The following is a 22,086-nucleotide window of genomic DNA, read 5'->3' on the forward strand; positions in this document are numbered from 1 at the left end:
CAAGGTTCAAATCCCAACCAGGCACCTGGAAAGGTGACAGAGGGAACACATTAGTGAGCCCTTTTAGAAACTGAGAAATTAAAAGGGATTTTAAAATAACACTCTTCAGACGAGCGCTTAAATATGGACAGCGCCGCCAGGTAACCTTTAACGGTACCCACTTGCAAGCCCCTGTGGGCTAAAGAAAGCAAAAAAGACAGAACCATAGGAATGTCACATGAAAACGGATCCACATTCTTAACTTTGCACCAGTCGCAGAACTTTCTCCAACGGCAACGGTACAGGGACTTTGTTGCGGGCCTTCTGGCCGAAAGCAACACCTCCATCACGTCCTCAGGGAGGTCCCAATCCTTATACCTCAACCTTTCAGAAACCAAGTGTGGAGGTTGAGGGATCTGACCTCTGGATGGAGAACCTGACCCCCCCCTCCCGTGAGAGAAGATCGTCTCGGTAGGGAAGACGACGTGGAGGGCAGATGGACAAGTCGAGAAGGTCCGTGTACCACGTCCTCCGGTCCCATGCCGGAGCAATGAGGATCATCCGGGAACCGAACCTTCGTAACCTCTGCAGCACTTGCGGGATGATGGGGACTGGCGGAAACGCATACAGCAGTGGGAATGACCACTCCACCACAAACGCGTCTCCTAAGGCTCCTCTTGGAGGAAATTCCCACGAGCAGAAACTTTCGCACTTCCGGTTGAGACTGGAGGCGAAGAGTTCCACTTGAGGTGTCCCCCAAAGGGCGAAGATCTCCAGGAGAATCTCCTGAGCCAACTCCCACTTGTGAGAGATCGCGCTGTGCCTACTCAGAGCGTCCGCCATCTCATTTTCGTCTCTGAGATCGAAACTTCCTGCTGGATTGCCCAGAACCAGAGCTGCATCGCCTCCCTGCACAGAGGAAGTGACCCTACCCCACCTTTTTGTTGAGGTAGTGCATGGCCACTGTGTTGTCCGTCAGGATCAGGACATTTTTCCCTTGCACAGTCGGCAGAAAAGCCTTCAGGCCAAGCCTGACGGCCCTCAGCTCCAACAGATTGATATGGAGTCTGGACTCCGACGGAGACCAACGACCGCTGACTGTCAACTAGTTGGCATGAGCTCCCCATCCCGTGAGGGATGCGTCCGTCACGATCGTCACCTCCGGCCAGGGTAGACAAAATGGTGCCCGCTTCATCAGATTGCCTTTGACGGCCCACCACAGACGGTCCTGTGCGACCGAGGACGGCACCTGAACAGGGTCCGACATCCTGCCGGAGGACTGAGACCACTGGAGCTTGAGTGCCCATTGCAAAGATCTAATCTGCGACCTGGCCTCTGGCACCAGAAGAATGCAGGATGCCATGAGGCCGAGCAATCTCAAGAACTCGAACGCTGGGAGACTCTGGGCATGCTGAAACTTGTGCACCATTTGCTGAATGTGATGAGCCCTCACCTGGGGAGGAAAACACTGCCCCAGGGACGTGTCGAGCACTGCTCCGATGTACTGGAGCCTTTGAGTTGGCGTCAAGTGGGACTTCTTTAAATTGAGGGAGAAGCCCAGCTTGTGGAGGGAGTGGCAGGTGACGGACAGATGATCCAGGACTTGCTCGGGAGAGCGCGCCTTGATCAACCAATCGTCCAGGTAGGGGTAGACGTTAATTCCCCCCTTTCCTGAGATGCGCTGCCACCACTACCATGAGCTTGGTGAAGACCCTCGGGCGGAGGTCAATCCGAACGGCCGGACCCGAAACTGAAAGTGCGCGTCGCCAACCGCAAACCTCAGGTACTTCTTGTGATTTGGATGGATCGGCACATGAAAATAAGCATCCTTGAGGTCGAGAGACACCAACCAGTCTTGAAGTTGAAGGGCCTGGAAGACTTGAGAAAGACTAACCATCTTGAACTTGTCCTTCCTGAGGAGTTTGTTCAAACCGCGCAAGTCCATGATGGGTCTCAATCCCCCGTCTTTCTTGGAAATTAAAAAATAAGGGGAATACCATCCCTTGTTCCTCTCCGCTACAGGCACCCGTTCTATGGCGCCTTTCTCCAGCAGGGCTTGAACCTCCTGCACAAGGAGCGGATCCAGACTCTGCAACGAGAGATTCCCCGGTGGATTGTCGCGAGGCCTCTGCCGAAAGGGAAGACAGTAGCCATGGGCTATGATCTCCAGAGCCCACACATCTGAAGTAATGGCACGCCATTCGACAAGATGCTGCGCCAGCCTTCCCCCAACCGGCGAACCATGGGGCATGGCCTCATGACTGAGCTGAAGCGGCTGCGGCGTTGCCTGAGGGCAAAGAGGCAACTGCCCGAGCAGCCTTAGCACCTCGAGTACCCTGCTTTCCACCTCTGGCACTCCTATGGTGGCCCCTTTGACTGGCAGCTCCTCTCGCTTTACCAAAGGGTGAGTAATAACGAAAGGAACCTCCCCTCCATTGCTGTCCCCTAGGACGAAAAGGCGGAGGTTGGCGAACTGCAGCGCCCAATGACTTTGCTGCAGCTTTGGAGGTCTGCAACCTCTAAAGGCTCTCGTCAGCCTTGCTGCCAAAAAAGATGTTCACCATCAAAGGGCATGTTGAGGAGCCGGGCCTGTACATCAGGAGCAAACCTGGACTTCCGCAACCACGCAAACCTGTGTATTACGGTGCTCGCCGCCATGGACCGGCTGACGCAATCTGCCATGTCCAAACCCGACTGAACGGCCTCACACATGGCATCCTTGCCATCCTGGACCATAGCAAGAAAACCATCCTGTTCGTTGTTACGCTCACCTGGCTCCCACAGGGGCGTCGGTCGGACCCGGACAGCGGCGGTCTCCACCCACGTGATGCGTAGTGCAGCGATGACTGACTGGATCTGCATTCCTAATCTTGTCTGCTTAACCCGTAGAAATATTCTCCTGCAAGTGGAGAGATGGATTTAGCCACTTGTGGATTCAAGTGATGGCACCCCCACAGTCCTCCCCAACTAATCACCTCCGAAATGCCCTCACAGCAATCTCACCTTATATTCTTGAAAGATGAGCTCTCCATCCCGCGTGGATTTGCAGGGAAGCGTCGATTCCAGTTACTTCACTGGTTTGAAGGCTCGGGAGAGTTCCGGAGAGTATTGACTCTTAGGTTCCTGGTGAGGACCAGTAAGTATTAAGTTCATAGAGTTCAATATGTCTGATGTTCACTCTTGTTCCCCCTTCCTTTCTTGTCTTGCAGCTGGCTCGTGAAAAGATGCTCTTGTGGCAGCTGGTGACGCTCAGGTAAGAGTCTGTATTACCTGGCACTGTCCGGTAAATGTTGCACAAGGAAAACGTGTTGTTTTGTCTCTCTTTACAGATGCGGCACGTGAAAATATGGAGAGTCACAAAAGGATGGTAAATCAGGTAAGTCTATGGTGGTAAGAATTATATTTGTTGGTTCCCTCGGCTCACCTTGTGGTTTTCTTTTGTCTCCTAGGTGCCGAAGTTCGGCGAAGAAATGATGGAGGCAGCGCCGACCCGAAGGATGCTGTGAAGACTGGTGAGTATGGCGCAGCGCTGCAGCTGGAGGTGCGGCGCGTGCAGTAATGATGTTCTTTACAGGTCCGGAGACCAGATGGATCCAGAATCAGGTGTGGAATAGAAATAAGTTCGTTTTCTAACCTTGTCCCTTTCTTCCCTCTTTGTTTTAGGAGCTCCGGATTCGAGGCGGCCATGTCAGAAGACTGGATGCAGGCTGCAGGTACGGTGAGTGTTACGCTGCTGGATGCAGAATAACGCGAAGCGTGTGTTGCTGGTCGGGTGTGGTTTAAATAGCCTCAAAAGTAGTCCCAGGTAAGAAGTCCCTAGAACCACACCCGAGTAAAAAATAGTCCCTGTAGTAAAATAGTCCCTTTCAGGCTTCATGTTGGATTGGAGTCATTTGCAGCATGGTCTGCCTGAGGTAAGTAATGACTATGAGCCTGGCGCCTTAGGCGCCAGGACTGATTCCTACTATGAGCCTGGCGCCTAAGGCACCAGGACTGAACCCAGATAGCCCCTAGCCGGGGCTGCTGAGGTTTTACTAACTGTCTAGATGCCTTCTCCCGGGGCTGATGGGCTTGGTCTTGATGCCTGGGGTAGGCATCATAACATTCGTGCCCTTTGGGAATATTTTCAGCCACTAAGGAAACACAGTTCCACAAAGTGTGCGTGAAACGTGACAAGGCACATACGGAGTTGGCCGCCTGAAGAGCCATACCCCCTGAAGAAAACACTTTCTTTGCACACCATCAAAACGCTTGTCGTCCCTATCAGGAGGGATGGTAGGATACAACGCCTGCTTTGCTCGGGCCGTAGCCGCCTGCACCACCAAACTCTCCGGAGTGGGGTGCTTGGTCAAGTAGCAGGGGTCGCTAGTGGCTGGGCGGTATTTTCGCGGCAAAGACTTGCCCACTGCCGGGAGACTCTCCGGAGCAGTCTAAGCCGCTGCCACCCTCCTCTGTAGAGCCATATGGAACGGCAGTACCAGGTCAGTTGGTGGACCTTGGTACCGGATATCCGTGAGGTCATCCTGAAGAAAATCCCCTGGGGGAGCAGACCACCCCAAGTACTCGGTGACCCAAGACATAAGGCGCCGGTACAAGGAGTTGGCATCGGTGCCAGGCTCAGGCCTACAAAACTCCACCTCCGGAGAGGTGTCCAGACGACTGGCGTCGTGCAGGGACTGACGCAGGTCCTCAATCTGGCTGTGGCCCGAGAGAATCTCATCTGGCACTGTATCAGGAACCATGCCATCATCAGAGCCCTCATCCACCTCTGAAATGTACTCAAGATGGTGGAAAGTGGGCACCGAATGGGGAACAAAGCCATGCTTGACCTTGGCCAGAGCCTTTCTAGGGGGTTCCACCGTGCCCCGGGGTAGCCCCGGCGAAACAGCCTCGAAAGGCACCGAGTGAATCGGCGTCGACGCCAAATGCGGCGCCGACAGCATCGACACAGGCCTCGAGGGCGGAGCCCCGAGCGTGTCCCTCGACATCGTGGGCGCCGATGGTGTCGACGATTTCTTCGGAGGCGGAGCTTCGAGAGAGTCCATCGACGACCCCGGCACCACAGGCATCAACGTCTCCCTCGAAGACATCACAAGCTTACACAGTCTCGAGCGTGTCGAGGACCGGGACCTGGAACGGGCGTGACTAGAACGATTCCCCTTGTCCGAGCGGGACCGCTCCCACGAATCGTGCCGACCACCCGAGCCTGAAGGCGTATGAGCGGTGTCTCTAGTCCGATCACGACCGACCCCACTCGGAGGCGCGGACAGACCAGTGCCCTGCGATTCAAGAATCGCTAGCATTTTCTTACCGAAGGAAGCCCATTCCTCTGGCGTCACATGCTTGGTGGGATAAGCGACCCGCCGACGGGCCGAGTCCTCAGATGAGGACGGGGAAGGCGACCTATGACGGCGCTTCCGGGAGTGCCTCGAAGAGGCAGAGGAGTGGCGGGACCGACTCCAGGACCGAGACCCACTGGACTTCCAACGACGATGCGGAGAGTCGCCCCTCGAATCGTCCGTCGAAAGCCCCGCAGACCACGACTTCCGGGGCTTGGACACCTTACCGACTGACAGTTTCTTCTTGCGCTCCTGCAAGGCTTTGGAAGTAAGCGACTGGCAGTCGACACAATCATCTGTGTCATGGGCCTCCCCGAGGCACAGAGGCAGGCGTCATGCAAGTCTGTCACTGACATCTTGGACCCGCAGTCCCCAAACTTCTTGAATCCCGGACACGGGGTGGAAGAAGAGGTAGACATCACAAAGGACTAACTTTCATAAACGAACAGCTTCGAAGAACCGAAAGTAACAAACTCCAAAGAGTCGAGGCGCGCCGAGATCTCCGAAGCAAACACGTTTGCGGAAAAAACAGGACTGAGGCTACGGGCGTCGTGCGTCCTACTTATAACATCCAGTGACATCGGCCATCGGAGGAGGTCCTCGAGGGCGGCGTATCGACGTCATCGACGCAGGACGCCGAAAGATTTTCCGAAGCAGCACAGCTGTGGTGATTACTGTCATAGATATGGAATACGTCAGAGGACCCAATCCCCTTGAATCATATGTTTGGCAGGAGATTGAACCAAACACCTACGATACCACAAGAATATGTAGACAGAGCAGGGTGTTGGCATGACAGTGACAGTCTCTATTTTCGAACTTCCTGACAATTACACTAGTTTTCTTTGAGGTAGGAAAACCCCCATTAGCTTTAGGCATAGAGAGGCATTTTTCCAACCTATTCTATTTAATAAAAATGTATACCCATAAACATGCCACCATTGTGTCAGAGCCTTACTTCTGCACCCTTACACTCCCCAGGCTAGTTGTTCTTTCTGCCCTTTTTACAATTGGCTTTAATTATTATTTTTATTATTATGTTATTTATTGAGCACGGACCTAGCTTTGAGAAGCAACAGAGTGCTTTACAGAGGTATACAACAGGACAGATATACAGTGGCAGGGGTAGGACGCAGAGGGGCACAAAGGAAGGGTACAGCTGTACAGGTTGGCAGGGAGGAGAGGGGGCGGGCAGCATCTAGCAAGTCGGGTGGCACAGCGCTGGGGGGGTGGGGGGAGTGACGTGATGGCCTAGGTGTTGAGAAGAGACTCCTTGAAGAGGTGGGTCTTGAGTACTTTTCTGAATTGTAGGAGCGTGAGGGCAAGTCTGATGCTGACAGGGAGGAGGTTCCCTAGTCTTGGGGCATAGGCAGAGAAGGCTTGTTTTCAAATCCTTTCATTTTTGCAGCGGTGGATTTCAAGTCTGCACACGTACTGTCTTCTGGTGGTGTGCTGTCCGTCGGAGATGCAGAGTTTCTCCGCAAGGTAGCAGGGTGACATGAGGGCGACTGCCTTATAGATGATGCAGCAAGACGTGCAGGCGATTTGTGCGTGCAGTGGGAGCTGATGAAGGTCGATGAGGGCCAGGCTAATGTTGCCATACTTGCGTAGACTGTTGATGAGGCGTGCAGCCATGTGTAGGACACTTCTCAGGGGCACAAGGGAGGACGACAGGAAGCCTACAAGGAGGGCATCCAGGTGGGATCAGACCAGTGCTAGAACGGTGGATCTAAAGCTGTCGGAAGGTCTTGACTTTCCACAGGAGGGAGAGCCAATACCAAGCTGTCTAGTTTACTTAGCTATGTGTAAACTGCTCCTGGTCTGTCACCACCTCCTCCAGCAGAGCCCTTTCCCCTTTCTTATCTCGGGTCACCTTTTCCTTTAGGTGACTTACTACCTCTGCCCGCTAACTTGCTATCTTCACCTCTGCCTCATATTTTTCTTGCAGTTATACTACCTCGAGATCTGGCTCTCTGACCAACTCCTTCAGCTATCTCACTGGCTCTTCCGCTAGAGCCAGTGTAGCAGATGACGGTTCTCTGGGTCACCCCATCAATTACTCTCAGAGCCAGGTAGGTCACTTCATCACTACTCACATCACCATCCCAATCCAATGACACTTCCTCTAATGGCTGACTGGCCTGGCAACAAGAAGACCAACTGTGGTAGAGCCATTAAGACAAAACAAAAAGAAAAAAGGACGATGAGCACAGAAGAAATTGAATATATGCAACATAGAAAAGCAGGGTAAAGCAACACTCAATAAGAAACCAATTAGTCTGGCAGACATGTATGCTATCTGGGAACAATATGAGATAGATATCCAAACGTGGAAACTCAGTTGATATGACCTTGAAGAGCTTGATTTTCATCTTTGAACACGGACTAGGACAAATGTTGGAGACTTCAGGATGAGAGCTGAGGAGCCCTTAGTGTTGGGGACCTTCGTCCACTAAGCTATGCCAGACACAGTGGTACGCATGGGATCCCCAGGTTCTCCAACAGATCCCTTGCATCATGTACAAGAGGGTTTCGCTCATCCTCAGAACCTCAGAGATTGGCATACACATCCTATATGCTCCAGGAAGGCATGAGAAATTATGTCAAGACCCCCAAAGACCCTAGTTTGTTGAGGTTACCTAGTAGAATTTCCCAACCCATGATCATGGGGTTCCACAGACCATCAACAATTAAGAGTGAGCAAAACCTGACAAAGTACCTGGTTTGTGGGCATGGCTCAAGAGAGCGACCACAAACCTTGCTCACCTCAGACTATGGAAGGCTGCAGGCACGTAAAAGAGATCAGACTTGGGACCTCAGCGATAGTGTGGCAACAAAAAGTGATGCAAGATTCCAAGAGCCAAGCTGTTCAGTACAAGCCAACCAAAGATTGTCAAATAATTCCTCGATGGCAGCCGTCAATGAAGTAGCCTTTCTGCAGAGAACAAAACAGCTAGTCAGTCAGACGAGCCACCAAGTAATCTGGCAAGATTGTGGTCCAAAGGCTCCAAACCAATGATTCAACCTGCTTTCGGTCAGAGCATAGCTGCCGCACATCTCACAATTAATGTGCCAATCTAAAACACCAATGTGGTATGAAAGTGGAACGATTCATATAAAACAAGCGGAAGTTAGGTGGCAGATGAGAGCAGTGAATGAAGGAAGAACAGGAAGGAAGGAAGGGGGAGGAACATAAGTAAAGAAAGGCAGGGGGAGGAGAAACATGGGGGGATAAAGGAAGGATGAGGAGTGTCAGAGGAAAGAAGAAGGGAAGGAGGAGAGAAACCATCATAAGGAGAAAGGTGGGGGGCATGATTTAGTGGGGAAAGGAAGAGACCTTAATGGCAAGATGGAACAGAAAAGGGAAAGGAAAGGCGGGAAGGGGAAAGTACAAGAATGGAGGGGGTGAGGCTTAAAGCCTGTAGAAGGAGGTAGGAATACCAGAGAAAATACAAGGAAACTTACAACATTGTGAGGGAAAGCTAGAATGGAGGAGGTGGAAAATCTATTGAGGGTGAACCCCAAGGAGGATTCTAGGAGCAAGAGAGAGAGAGCGAGAGCGCGAGAGCACGAGAGAGCGAGAGAGCGAGAGAGAGAGAGAGACCAAGGAGAAAGAAAAGAGAAACCCATAAGAGCTAGGCCATACTCTGACTCTGAGGGTGGTGGAGAAAAGTCAGGAAGGTCACCTTTAAACCCATGCAGAAAAGAAAAGGCAAAGTACCATAATGTCCACCCATGTTTACTGCATCTAGCGATTGGCCCATTGAATAGCCTATGGACACCATGTTGGGGCGCATGATAGAATGCAGGATGACTCTGCACAAGTCAAGAAAGAGTACTATAAAAAACTGAGAGACTGTTTTTAACTTGCTCAAAAAGGTAGTCTTGAATTAGGAAGAGAGAGAAGGAATCAGGACAATAGTCCAAATAGCTCAATGAGGTTATTGAATGCCAGACAGTTTGTTATACCATTACTATCCCCATCACAAGTGGCTCCAGTATACCGAATACTTGATCTAACAATGATAATGCAAAAAAAGAGAACCTACCAATTGTTTTAAGTTGTCGGATGACCCCTCTTCTGTTACAAAACAAGAACATTGTGTTCCTTCCAGTCATTATCCAAATCATCATCCTTGCATCAAACATAGCTGAGAAGAGGCATTCGATAAAGGTAAGACATGTTGGGTTTCATCAAAATGCACAAGTTATTAATTTATGTTCGCATAGAGGATGAACACTTCAGATGTGTCACCATGCTTACCATTAATGCTTGCCAGTTCTTAAGTTTAGAGTAGGCAAAGAAAGGCAGATATGTTTGCAGAATATTTAGACTGTTTTATGCATTTATTGTTTATTTTTTTAAATAGAACAAATGGCACAGCAGTGTCATTACTTCAACAAGTTGTGAACATTCACAATCTTTAAGGGCACATAAAAGTACGAAGCCAATCAGAAATGGAGACAGAAACTGGAGGTTACTCTTTAGCAATAGGAGCCGGTATGGCAGCAATCACATTCTTTAACTTTGGGAGGGGCAGGAATGTAAAAGGGGGATTTGGGAATAAATTGATTGCTGATTGGAATGATAGTGCAGAGGAAATGCATTACATTTATTAAGTGTACAAAGTTAGAGGCCATAGTTTCAAAGTGTGTTTTTGATCCATTGTGACCTGACCAAAATTCACATATTTGTCAGACGGCTCCCGTAATAAATAACTACCAGGTGGGAATACCAACATGCATGCATGCTTCAAAAGCACAACATGAATAACCACTCCTGCGTGCGTTAAGAAATGTGCATCAACTGAACTGGATATGGATTCAAATACGCATGGCAATGCTCTAGGGATTGAAATTTGAGTTTGTCCTCATTATGTCCGATGTTGTGGAGTAGTCTCTATGTCTAGTATTTAACACCAACCTGACAGCTTTACAAGCATTAATACCAGGCCATCAGTAGTGGGAATGGAGAATGCCTTTAGTCTTGGTGGCCCTGACAGCTTTACAAGCATTAATACCAGGCCATCAGTAGTGGGAATGGAGAATGCCTTTAGTCTTGGAGACAACACCAACAGACTGCCCTGACTGGGAATCCAGTAATAAAGACCCCACACAAATGGGACGCCATACATATAGTTGCCGGGAAAAGGTTGTGGCGACATTATGTATGGTGACCATTTGTAAGGGGAGCGGGGCTGTCCCCCACTCGCCTTTGGGGGGAAATAAATAAAAACAGGGGCTGCAGGGGGTGCCCCGGAGGTTCACAGTGATAATGTCGCCGAAAACCACAGCCTTTTTATGGCAACTGTTTTGCCACACTGCCATTTTGCAGTGACATTATCACATGAAACCCCTCACTGCTAGCCGTGGAATCTAACCAAGAGCCTCTTATTTCTACACCATTTGTGTGCTGTAACCAATTGCGGACTCACTTTAGCCCTTAATATACACAGACAGAGCATTTGTCCATCAGCATCCTTCAGATGTTGATGGTTTTGCAGGTGTCGAAGGCGCCGCCGGCGTCCAAGGTGTCGATGACCTCGACTTGTGCCCATGTCTCGAGTGATCATTCGGATCGAGGCCTTGAAGGCTCACGATGTGGATCAGGCCTTTTTCCCGGGCTCGAGGGCACGCAAGATTTAGGACGAGACCGTTCCTTTCCGCTTACTTCAAAGGCTCAGTAGGAGCATGGCTAGGTTTTTGCTATTCAAAAATCTAAAGCATTTCAGCCCTGAAGGCTTTTCACTCAGCTGTAGTGGATTTCTTGGTTGGGCAAGCAACTCTTTCATGTGATCCATGGTGCCTTCTCTTTGACTTCTTCGAGGATGAAGAAGAATGGTGCGAGCATCTCCTCGACCTGGACCGCTTGGCCTTCTTCCTCCGAGAAGAGTTGCTGATCGACTTGTCAGTCGAAGGTTTCATGGATCGGGTAGGGCATTTTTTGGGAATTTTGCCTACCTTCAGCTTCCCCTTCCGTTCCCTCAAGGACTTTCCAGTCATAGACTGGCACTTCGAGCAGTCAGAGGTGTCATGGTACGCACCAAGGCCCCACAAACAGATACAGTGCTGATCAGTTAGGGACATTTTCAATCCCCAATCCCGACACTTTTTAAAACCAGACTTCGGAGTCGTCGTTGTCGATGATGAAGACATCTCAATGTCGAAGATTAACAAAGACGTCACAAGATGTGATGCGTGCCGAATTTCGTCAAAGCTATCGCAGTCGTGGAAAAACCGAACTGAGGCCAACGGGCCATGCTCTATGTGCCTTCAATGACATCATCCTCGACAGAGGCCTTCGAGGGACATCGACTCAACACCATCGATGCACAGCGCCCTCTGCCGACATTTTTTTTGCCGAAGTAGCTGAGGCTGGACAACATGTGTCAAAGATGAGGAATACGTGGGAGGACACAATCCATTCGAAAGAAAATGTATTTTCATTCTTACCAGTGAAGTTCTCAAGGGTTTGGAAGGAGAAGATTGACTCAGAAGTTGCATGGTTTGGGGCAAAGACTTTTATTCAAGTGAAAAAGAAAAGGAAAACCCTCATCTATCCCTAATTCTAAGAGGGATTTCCCTGTCTCAACTAAATACTAAGAAAAATGTCAAAATGTCCAAAAGTAACGAGTCCACCATCCAATGTCAAAATCCTATTTCTGTCCCTTACACTTAAAAAATGTACTAAATTGACTTGCTGTCCTCTTGGTCCAGAAGAATGGGGGGGGGGGGATTCCCTTCCCCTGGCCTTTTTGGGTCTGTATTTGGCAGTTCAATGACGTTGGGGGAATGGCTCCCTTCCCCTGGCCTTTCTCAGGCTCCTTTCAGCAGTTTCAATAGGCAGCCCTGGTGTACTCTCCTGCCATGCACTGTTTTAGATCGCAGACCCTTTCAAAGCTTTTTCTTATGTGTGGGTCCCAGATAACGTGTAATTGATTACTCTCATTCGGGTCCCAGGCCACTGGTTTGGCTTCACTCGTTTGGGACTCAGACCCTCTTACTTGGGTCACAGATCCCTTTGGTGCTCTCTGATTCGGGCTTCAGACCCTTTTGGCTTTCTCGCTCTCTTTGGGGTCCCACTGTCAAGCTGTGGTCTCCCAAGTGGACTATACCTCAGTCCCGAAGCACCAGTCAGAGAGGATGAAACAACTCTCTAAGCAGTTATTGGGGCCTCAGGCGAACTGGAACTGCAGCACCGGATCCCCAAGCAGCTAAAAAGAAAAGGACATGGTTATGCACCAATAATCTGCAGACTACCTCAATGTAAGGAAACCATGGAGGAAGTAAAAAACCCTTCCTGAACGGAGAAGGGTACAGCTGATGACAAAAGTTCCGTGGCCAAGGAGTCCCACAATGGTAGAGGAACATAAATGTTCAAAAAGTCAATGTTGCAGAATAGGTACGACTCCAAATGGTAAAGTTCCCGGGGCAAATCCAAATGGAAACCAGAGTCCAAAAGTTCACTAAATATCCAGAAGAAAGTCCGGGGCGCCAGAACACAGAGATAATCCAAAACCAATCCAGGGAAGCAAAAGCCAAGGTCAAAAAGCCAGAAGCAAAAAAACAAAGCACCAGGAACCAATGGGAAAATCCAAAAGCAGTCCAAAAAAACGAGGCTCAGGTCAAAAACACCAGCAACAGGAATGGCAAGGAGCAAAAAAACAGAACCCCACTCACAGGAACACTGAGAAGCAATACGGAACTGTTGCCCCAGTCTTTTAGGGTGTGCTTCCTTGTTGTGGGATCATGTGACCGGTGCGAGTCACGGGAGCAAAAGAACGGCATTCCCGCAGCCTAGCTTTTAGGAGGCGCCATGGCAACCTCCATCCACACTTCAGGGAACGTTGTGCAGGTGGAATCCCAAGACGGTGGGGAGGAAGCACGTGACCGTGGGAACGCGGACCTGGGAACTCGCGGCGACCCAGCAGCCCCTGCGAGTGAAGCAGGAAAGGAGGAGAATGGCCCCGGATCCAGAGTGGCGACGAGCAACGAGGAGGACCGCATCTCCGGACACGTGGAGAAGGTAAGGACATGACACCCACAACCCATAACAAAGCTTTATGCCGACTCAAGGTCCCCTATGTCTTCCTTGTGTCTTCTGACGGTTCTTTGCTGTTGCTTCCTGTTGGCACGCTGCCATATGCGGTTTCCCAGCACTTCTTGGGAGCCGGGTTGCATGTACCTGCTCAACAGTTTCTCGCAGCGTTCTTCCACGTTGGGATCCTCAGCCTCTTGCAGTCTTGGCTCTTCTGTCCTCTTGTTAGCAGGAAGAGACACTGACTTCACCGTCACGTTCCACTCATGGTGCCTCTGGGGAGGGACTGACTATTGCATCAGTCCTTCCATCTTTATAGCGCTTGTTCCACCACTAGAATGTTCACTCCAGTTCTCTGCAGATGAAACGAGGAAGAGGTGCAGAGCCGCACTTCACAGTGGATTGACATGGGCCTTCAGAACAGGTCAACACTGCTCTCCCTCGTCCCAGTACCATATTGTTTGAAAGGGATGGCAGAAATACATAGGGAAGGTGGTATGAGTAGAGGAAGGTAAGGGAGGAGGTATAAAAGAGGTGGGTGAGTGGTGGGGATACTTTGTCTCTCCCCGATATCCTCCTTGTATCCCAGAGGGGGAATCTCTCCCCACGAGATCCTCCCGCTAAGCAACACCCCAAGGGGGACTAAAGGTAATGGCCTCACCTCCCTGTCCTCATGGAAAGGGTCCTCCTCCCGCCCCCAGGGAAAAGGGACATCATAGGATTCGTCACACTATCAAGATAAACTATTCTTCCTGGCCTAGACTATATTTAAGTGGGAGGAAATGCAAAGTAGACACCCATGCAAGATTGAAATTTAATGTACTGTTACCCTGCATAAATAATATCTCCCATTTATAATGCTTAGGCTAAATTTGTTTATTCTTTTTTGTGTACAAGATAACTATCTAGTACTAGAATGCATGTCAGAAAGCAGCAAACTCTAGATCGACATATGTTGAAGATTAGGCTGTGGATTTGACCAAATATGAAGCCACAAAAGTAAAAAGGAGATAAGTTAATGGGTTCCATTTAATAATGTCCCCTCAAAAATATTGCCATGCAAAAAAATAAAAAAGCCAAACAATTGCTGTTTTTGTGGAGACATCTCTGGTTTGTATAGGGGAACATTTAGCAAATGTATTATGCCTGAAACCTAACTTTCAGGAGGTAAGCAAATCAGGGCTTTTTAAATATTGGCTTGGAATGATCAGCTAGGAATGGACTCTGTACTCACTGTCCGCACCAAGGGGGTTGCATGGGTCACAGATCGAGACGCAAAGTTCAGAGGGGAAAACTCTGGGGCGTGTAACAAGTAACAACAATATGGCGGTTCTCGATTGATGTCAGTGTCTCTGAAACACACTGCGCAAACGTCAGCTTGCCTCACCAATGTGCAGGCGGACACTAAACCCATACGTCATTACTTTCACTATAAAATTATGAGTCAACCCATGGGACCCACACGTCACTACTTCTGTGGTAGCCTCAAGTCTCTGCAAAACGCAACCCTGCTTGACAGGGAATGCAAGGGTGAATCCAAGTAGATGACCATAGCAGATTAGAGCTCATTGCATTTTGATTATCATTTTTAGCATCTGTTAAGGGATGTCTGTATGTCCAAAATATCTGTTCTGTTAACGTACTGAAAGGCCTTGTTAATGTCCATAAAGGTAAAAAAAAAAGCAGATATCTAAGGTGAGAAAATACTTGCCAGCGATCGAATGGAGGCAGACTACTTCCTCCACTGCACCCGCTCCATCCACAAAATCCTACTGGTAGTCTTGAGATTTTCATTCTAGAAAGCCAAATCTAGAATTCTATAATAGATTACTCAGCTGAACCATTTTACTGTTGAGTCCATCAGCTAAACTGGCATCCAATATATTAGTGTTCTTAAAAACAGGGATAATTAAAGCTAACTTCTGGGCTGGGGGAGTGTGGCAAGAATTATGAGTTAACCAAGATATTTAAGATAACTGAAAAACCAGAATCACAGTGTATGGTTTCAAATTACGATTAAGGAATTAGATTGGAGTCAGGTGAGTTATTGGATGCAGCAATGGCTAATGCTTCCTGCATCTACTTAAGCATGGGAAAACACTAGGGCAGAGTTAAGATCAAGTGTTTCAGAATGAAAGTCAGACACATGATTTGTTTTTTTTTTTTTAAAGGCTTCTCTTTGTAAAATGCTCAATCCAATTTGCATCATTGATGCTAACGAACAAAGCAGATGGAGGCAAGGTAGGTCTTAACTTTCCAGAATATGATATAGTCTTCTGGCAAGAGGCCTGTCTTAATTGAAATGCTTCCATCTGCACAGCCCTTTTCCTGTCTTAAATCGCTGAAGAATATTACCTCTGCAATGGGCAATTGTAACGCTTACCTCTGGTGCCCTGCAGGAGTGCCTGGTCCGTACTGTTCCGAAAGCGTTACCCTCACTGGATAACTCCTTCCCCCACTGGCCCGCTGAAGAGCCAAAGCCCCAGTGAACAGTGAGGTTGGGAGGGACCCAGTAGAACTCGGAGCCTCTGGTAAAATGTTCGAGGGGGTCTGGATGAGACCTAGGGGTAATAAGTGCAGATATTCAATATGTGTCTCCCAGCTTTCCCCCCACTTCTCCCTTATGTCCCCCTTAGGTATGCTGGCTGGCTGGGCGCAGGCGGTTGTGCTCACCATATTTGGAGGAAGGTGGGCTGGAGGTGTTTTGGTTGATATTTTATTTCTATCGTGCTCATACACAAGGTAAGTATCAGACTCCAGTTGCTTCACTGTGAGTAGTGGAGGTTAAGTCTTTGTAAAACGATGCTTTGTCTTCCTGGAAGTTTTAGCAGCTTGCGGCACAGAGCGTGGCTTGTTTCGTACTGTTCGTTCTTGTCTGGTGACGCTGTGCGCTTTAACGAGCCTCTTTCTCTCATCCTTTCCAAGGGTGTGGGTCTCGCAAAATGCTGTCAAAATGCTGTCTTTTTGAATTGGCTGTGGTGCAAAGTATGAGTGAAGCGGCTGATCGCTTGTTCAGGTAAGTTTGTTCTAAACAGGAAACTCGGTGGGAACTGGCAGGAAACTCCCCCTTCCTGCCCCTACCTGCAAGGCTAAAAACCTCGGGGTCATCTTCGATTCCACACTCTCCTTCTCTCCTCATATATCTGATGTCTCTAAGAAATCACACTAGCAGCTGCACCTCCTCAGAGGTATTCTTCCCTTCCTCTCCTTCCCCCAGAAGCTCACTGTCTCCCGAGCCCTGGTTCTCTCAAGGCTGGACTACTGTAACAGCCTCTATCAAAATCTCCCTGCCTCCACTCTCCGCCCTCTGCAACTTATCCAGAACAGAACTGCGAGACTTATCCTTGGCCTCAAGCCCAGGGACCGTATCTCTCCAGGATTGAAATCTCTTCACTGGCTCCCAGTGGCTGCGAGGATTAAGTTCAAAACCCTCTGCATTGTCCACAAGGCCTTCTGGGGCCTGCGGCCTAAATACCTTCAACTCTCTCTTCCTAAATATCTTCCTTCACGAGCCCTTCGCTCATCCGTCTCCAACTCCCTCATGGTCAGCCGCTTCTCGAAGCAACGAGCTGGGGGTAGATCTCTCTCCGCAGCAGGGGCCTCCCTCTGGAACAGCCTTCCTGCCTCCCTGAAACTTGAGGAGAACCATCTCCAGTTCCGGAAGCACCTCAAAACCTTCCTCTTCGCTTCTGCCTTCTCTCTCCCTCTCCCCTGCTAAACCTGCTTAACTCCCCTCTGAATTCTGCACTAAACCTGCATCTGGGCCACTCTCAGCGACCTCTGTCCAGGGCCCAGCCACTCTCCACTTGCACTGCCTCCCTGGCTCCCCCTACACTGTGGGACTGTCACTGTATCCCTACAGCCCCCTTCCTAGCACTTGCTCTGCACTTACCTCGCACTTGCCACCAGCTGGCCCTTTTTATTTATTATTTATTATTTTATTACGCTACTTACCTTGTACTGCACTTTCCCCCCCACCTCCTCCCCCTGCACTTTCCCCTTTTTCCCCCTACCTCTGCACTTGCGCGATCTGAATGACACCTGGCCTAGTAGGATCGTTTGTCTGTCTTCCCCTTGTTTCCCTCCCTCCCTGCCTCGTCGCGCCTTGAAACACTTGTGTATAGGCGCGTTACAAATACCATATCATATCATATCATACTGTAGTTTTATAGGTTTCAGGATCTGTGATTGCTGCGGACCTCTATCAGCTACAGTTCCAAGGGAGTATGAGGATGGAGGCTGAAGCGGAGCTCCAACGATGAAGTCTTTGGCTAAGTACGGCTGCAGGCGAGTTTGGGCGTGCACAGGTAAACTACAGTCTCAGTGCACGTGAAAACAGGAGCGGTAAGCATTACACTGCTCTAGCAGGCAGCAGAAGAAACGCTAATCGCAGGGTATGGTCTGGGCGTGGATTTAGCCTCGGGCTGCACCGTGTTAACACTAGACCACCAGGGATGTCAGGTCTTCGTGTCTGTCGGGGGCCATCTTGAGTCCCATAATAGGTTCTGTCTTGGCGGCCATGCTGGTGTGGGTCATGGCAACTCCTAATAAATGCCTGCGCCAGCCAGCCACCCTGCATGTCGAGCTTCTTCCTACACTGACATAGGAGGGTGTGCCTGGTGTTCTAATGCATATGCTTTGTGTCCTTACTGGGAGTGTGACAGCAATTTCAGAAAAGTTGCAAAATGATCTTTGTATAGAGCAGCTAAGAGATTATTTAGTCTCTCTTCCAGGTTTATCAAAACAGCCCCTTCAAATAGGAATATGAACATGACTAAGAGGCGGTAGAATACTCCTAACATTTTCAGGGATATTAGCACAGGCATTCAATTTGTAATCTGCAAAGTTGTCTAAAGATTTCTAAATCTAAACTCTTTTCAATATCATGAAGAAAATAAGTAATATTTCATTAGAATTTGGCCGGTTTAGCTAAGGTTTCACACTGAAGTGCCGTTTCACACGGAAGTGCCTTGAATTATTTTGTAAATTCACCAAACTCCTCTGAAAATAAGGGTACATCAAGAAAGATTTTAAATTAGTATCATTGTCACTTTCCTCCCTAAGATCTATAGGGAAATCACATATGAAACAGCAATCTGTCGATTGAACAGATTGTATTTGAACTGGAAATGATTTAGTAGGAATGTCCAAAACAAATCTTCCATTTGTAGATTGAAAGCCAATCTCCATGCTCGACTCAATTAACAGACCTATCCAAATAACCATGAAAGATACTTCAACATTCCTTGTTTTCTTCATCCAAGTACAAATTTGCAAAGAGCAAGGTGCCCAGCTTTAAAAAAAAAAAAAAAATTAAAAATAATCGCCCTAACCAGAATGACTGGCTGCAGATCGGCAGGTCCATCATTTTACTACAACAGTCTATCTGAACTCTATCTGAATGCAAAAATGAGGATCCATGTCATCACCATGCAAATAATTATACAAATACATCAGTATCCAAGGATTTGCTTGCGGCCCAGTGAGGAAGCTGAGGGAATCCTCACTTATTCCCCCCCCCAACCCAATAAATCCTTCTCGCAGGCGGCCAGGGAAAGGCCATCACTATCTGATCCTGACCCTGGGGGTGGATATGCGAGGGAAGATCACCTGTGTGGTGGAGACTTTGGGATGAGGCACCCTTGGTTGAGGCACATTCCACTTCCCTTTTCTAATGATTCCAATATCACCCAGACCTTTGTAGGTTATTATAAATCCCATCCCTATTTTCTACATAAATAATCTCCCATTAAACACCAGTCAGGTACTGGGATGAGGAAGAGACACACCAGAGCCATACATCCTCTCTTTTTGGATTCTTACTCACATGAACACCACTTAGGTACCGAGAAGAGGAGGCCACCATTAACACAGAAGACAGACTGGAAGAAGAAACATGAGCGGTCTAGTTGTTGCACTTATTATCATGGAGCCGGGAACTTTAAACAGGCTCAGCGGAGAGGAACGGAAAGAAGCACAGAGAAGAGCCTGAAGAAGAGTTCCAGGGCAGAAGTTGTGGTGGCGAGAAGGCACCTTGCCAAGATGCTGGGAGGTATAGAGACTGATCTGCTGCAAAGAGCAAGTGGGGCTTGTTGGCAATCTGAGGTGGAGCTGATAAAGCAGTGCGGCACGGAGCGAAGGTACCAGGAGCGTTGGAGAACCTCCCAAACGCTCACAGGTGCAAGACAGCGGATTGCAGTTTACCAGAGCTCTGAAGTAAGCAGTGGAAGACGATGTATGCCAGAGAGAACAAGCACGAGCAAACCGCAAGCAGGGGCGGCTCTCCGAAAGCCGCAGAAAGTGCAAAACAGACAACGAGAAGGCTGCTGAGTACGCCTGGGTGAAAAGAAGGCCCCGGACACAGTGGATGAGCAGTTTAGTTCAAAAGACATTTCATTTTGAATACCTGAACAGAATATAAAGAAACCAATATGAAAAAGTAATTAACATGATGAGAAGCCGTAAAAGCAAGCATTGCCAAGAGTCAAATAAGCAAGTATTGCCAAGAGCCAATAATAGTTGTGCAAAAGAACGATAACAGTAACAAAGCCTGTATGCAAGAGAAACCTGGCACAAGGGCAGCAGAAGCTTTTATCAAGAAACCTGAAACAGCGATTAGGTTTCCTAGCAGGAGAGTGTGCAGGGACGCTAAGGATGGTTTGTGCAAAAGAAATATAACAGTAACTAAGTTTCCTAGCAGGAAAATGTACTGGGAAGCATATGTTGGTCTTGCAAGTAAAAGCTACTAAACAAGTAAACCATGACAAAACAAGCAATAATCAAGCTCAATGGGCACTTGGGATACTAAGTCAAGCCGCACTGTGAAGCTGAAACTGTAGCAAGGTATCTATGAAACAGATCCAAGTAAGGTGCATCAGTTGCGTGGCCTGTAATGGGTGTACCATGTGGTCCCACAACTGCGCCTAGACCGAATACACCCAATTAAGGAAAAGCCATTTTGTGATTGTTGTGATTGTATAAAGGAAAACCAGAGTGAACTGAAAGCGAGGAATTTTACTTTATAAATTGGTGAATGGTAAACAAACCCGAAGTGTTATTTTAGATCATTCGAAAACTTGAATGCTCGGGGGAAGGGAACCACTCTTTTGTAACGTGTACTATTTGAACCTTGGGGAAGGGAAACACCTTTTCCACCTAAGAGCGCGACAAAGCTCTGAGCTTTTATTTGCACACTTCTCATTTGATGCTGGCATCCATACACATTGTATACAATTAAACGTGAGGGCAGGTATGGGTTTTGGACACAGACAGACATTTGCTTTGGGCCTCCTCACACAGACTATCATTCGTTTTATTCAGGTAGGGAAAGCCCACCTTAGCATAGGTCAACCAGTTAGGCCCCTATCCAACCCTCCCTTTTAGTTAATAAATGTTTGTATCTCAAAATTCTATTCAGTTGTCTGTGTCTACTTCATGATGCCTTCACAGCCCAAGAAACAAGTTGCAGCTCGTCCATAGGGTACTGACCTGTCAGCCGTTACGGAGAAGGCAAGCCTGCCCAGTGAAGAACTGAGTGCTCCCACAGCTGCAGTGAGCAGCAAGGTAAGCTAATCTTGTCCGACTGTGCTGTGGGGAGAAAATGTTTCCCCTAGTATGAAATACCGCAGCTGGGTATGCCCATTCGACCATGCTGGCTGGTTTACTTTAGGCTAAAAATCTTGTAGCAGGCGCTCCTGTGCATTCCCGTAATACTGTGTGGCGATAAGAAATGAAGAGACTGATCAAGTGGTGCCATAGTGATCACTATATACTTATTAAATGAGAAACCAAACCCATCTATCCCTAACTCTAAAGGGGATTTCCCTGCCTGAACTAAAGAAACTCGGGTGCTCTGTACAAGTCAAAAGGAAAAGGCACCGGCCCAGTCAAAAATGCTCCTACTCTATCCATGTTGCTACAACAAAAATACCATAAAGTCCACCCACTGTTAATAATCCTGGAGAATGACTCCCTTCTCCTGGATGCAAAGCGTCCAAATGCCTCTCGGTTTGTTCAAAAGCAAAAGTTCCAGAAAAGGTCTGGGTCCTCCATAACTCAACAGAAAATCAATAATTACAAACATTACAGACATAGCCTTAGCACCACTCATACCACTCCCTCCCTCCCCGCACACACATCCATCTAGCCTACTCAATCAATACAACACCATCATCGCACAGGCACAAGAAAATGGCACCCCCAAATAAAAAAAATACACGATCACCACCACAAACCAAAGTCCAACAGTTCCCGCCCCTCTTCCCAAGCAAGCAAGAAATAGTGAAAGTTTGGAAAAGTATTAATTTGGTGCAAACCCAGCAGGGGGAGACCAATTGAAGGTTTTGTGTTAAACGGGGTCTGAGCCCGGCGGGGCGGTACCCGTGGTGAACTGAAAATCACCTGAGAATTTGTACATGTGAAATCCTAAGAAGAAAGGAACTTTGATGTTTGTCGTGTTGTATCAGGCCCTCTGAAATAAGAGACTTTGAATGGCTTTGAATGGCAAAGAGACTTTGGCAAAGAAGGCCCTGATGTTGAAGTTTTAAACTGCATCCTCCTGCTAGAGAAGCCATAGACTGTGCTAAGCTCGAGTGTGCCGTCTTGTACCGTGCTGAAAACATGGAGAAGCGAAGCCAATGGCTTTAATATCCTGACATATCGTTTCTTGAACACTTTTCTTTTGCATAAACATAGTTTCTCAGACTATTTGTATTTAGAAGTAAGGATTGG

The 22,086-nt window shown here is 48.4% G+C and overlaps 1 protein-coding gene across 2 annotated transcripts in view; it reads right to left on the bottom strand.

The window, feature by feature from the left end:
• The window catches only part of CTU2 (cytosolic thiouridylase subunit 2), a 773,185-nt gene that overhangs the window by 557,774 nt on the left and 193,325 nt on the right, over positions 1-22,086 (bottom strand). The gene's annotated exons all lie outside the window — the stretch shown is intronic.

The sequence above is a fragment of the Ambystoma mexicanum genome, chromosome 1q (assembly GCF_040938575.1).
Source record: "Ambystoma mexicanum isolate Mex_15411 chromosome 1q, UKY_AmexF1_1, whole genome shotgun sequence".
Taxonomy (NCBI): domain Eukaryota; kingdom Metazoa; phylum Chordata; class Amphibia; order Caudata; family Ambystomatidae; genus Ambystoma; species Ambystoma mexicanum.